Genomic DNA, 2,260 nt, shown 5'->3' on the forward strand with positions numbered 1-2,260 from the left:
CTGGCCATTTTTTGGTTACAGCCATCATTGTTGTTTGGCGGGCCCGGGCTGGGGATTTGAACCCGCCACCTTAGGTGTATGTGGCTGGCGCCTTAGCCTCTTGAGCCACAGGCGCCGAGCCAGCTTATTCACTCTTAAGCCTCAGTTTCCTATAAAATGGGAATGATCTCTTAGGTAAGAAAACAATAGAACAATACTTACCTGGTGGGATTGCTACAAGAATTAAGTGAGATTATGTTTTTAGCTAAGTGTTTTAAGCTCAGTGGTACTTGTTATTTGGAGAGAGACTGTTTGCAATGGCAGATGAGCTGGACTAAGCTTCTGAAAGGGGGCAGTGAGAGATAATATGGGGCCAAAGACTGGTAATGGGCAATTTAAGTGTCTGATCTGTGTCCCTCTATGAACAGAGATTCTCATCGATGTGTTAATCTGTCAGCAGCATACACCCTGGAATAAGGAGGAGGTGACAAGGAGCAAGACAAAACTTGTGATGTGGAAAGTTTACCAATATTTTGGTAAGTCTATTTATGGTGGTTTGGGGTAAAAAATATGGTCACTGTATCTCTAGCTCTGGATCTTCAGTATGTAATTTACTCTTTTAGTACATAATCATCTAATTATTTTGTTTGTTTGTTTCACTTATTCCATCTCAGGGTATAAATTCCCGAGCATAAGCATTAATAGCCTCAATTTACATATGGTAAATAGAACAAGAGAGATTACCAAAAGTGCCACAGTTCAACCCCTGTAGGTGTGTGGTTTAAACTTACATTTAACCACAGTTCACTGCGAGCATCTTTTTTTTTTTTTTGAGCCTCAACTCTTGCCCTCAGTAGAGTGCTATGGCATCACAGCTCACAGCAACCTCCAATTCCTGGGCTCAAGCGAGTCTCCTGCCTCTGCCTCCTAAGTAGCTGGGACCACAGGTGCCCACCACAACGCCTGACTATTTTTTGGTTACAGCCATCATTGTTGTTAGGCGGGCCCAGGCTGGATTCGAACCTGCCAGCTCAGATGTATGTGGCTGGCACCTTAGCCGCTCGAGCCACAGATGCCAAGCCTGAGCATCTGTTTATATGCTTATCAGCCACTTGGATATCCTCTTTTTCATTTGTTTATTTTTGAGATAGAGTCTCACTTTGTCACCCTCGTAGAGTGCTGTGTCATCATAGCTCCAAGCAACCTCAAACTCTTGGGCTCAAGCAATTCTCTTAGCTCAGCCTCCTGAGTAGCTGGGACTATAGGCGCCCATCACAACACCCAGCTATTTTTAGAGACGAGGTCTTGCTCTGGCTCAGGCTGGTCTCAAACCTGTGAACTCAGGCAATCCACCTGCTTCGGCCTCCCAAGTGCTAGGATTACAGGCATGAGTCACCATGCCCAGTCTTTTTTGAGGCTCTGTTGCCCAGGCTAGAGCACCTGGCATAAACCCAGCTAATTTTTTAGTAGGGATGGGGATCTTGCTGATGGTCAGGATGTTCTTGAACTCCTGAATTCAAGAAATCCACTCACCTCGGCCTCCCAGAGTGGTGGGATTACAGGTGTGAGCCACCTCTCCCTGGCCCATTTATCTTTTTAATAACTTTTTTGGCCAGCCTTTGCTTTATTTGAGCATGGTTTGAAGGATGGCTCAAGACTGTAATCCTAGCACTCTGGGAGGCTGAGGCAAGAGAATTGCTTGAGCTCAGGAGTTGGAGACCAGCCTGAGCAAAAGCGACACCCCATCCCTACTAAAAATAGAAAAACTAGCCATATGTGGTGATGCACACCTATAATCCCAACTATTCAGGGAGGCTGAGGCATGAGGATTGCTTGAGCCCAGGGTTTGAGGTTGCTGCAACAGAATTGAGACTCTGTCCCCTCCCCCACCAAAAAAATAGTATTTCTGATGAACCAAGGAATCCTAATTTTAATAATGTTTCATGATCTACTTTTGTGTCATTTAAATGAAATCTTTGTCTAGCCCAAGTCATGAAGATAATCTCTCCTGTTATTTGTTATTTTTTGATTCTTTGTTATTTTACATTTTATATTTAGGTCTGGAGTTAATTTGTGCGTAGCTGTTAGGGATAGGACTTTTTAAGGTTGAGTCAACCTAACACTAATAATAGACTTAAGAAAAAAAGACTAATGGGATAGTACTTGAACTGGATACTTTATAAAAGGGAATATCCAAATAGCTTGAAAGCATATGCCATATGCAAGGTATTCAACTCTAAGAGTCATAGGGAAATGCAGATTCAAATTGCAATGTGATCAC

Source organism: Otolemur garnettii, unplaced genomic scaffold (assembly GCF_000181295.1).
Source record: "Otolemur garnettii isolate 467f Iridium unplaced genomic scaffold, OtoGar3 scaffold00068, whole genome shotgun sequence".
Lineage (NCBI taxonomy): Eukaryota > Metazoa > Chordata > Mammalia > Primates > Galagidae > Otolemur > Otolemur garnettii.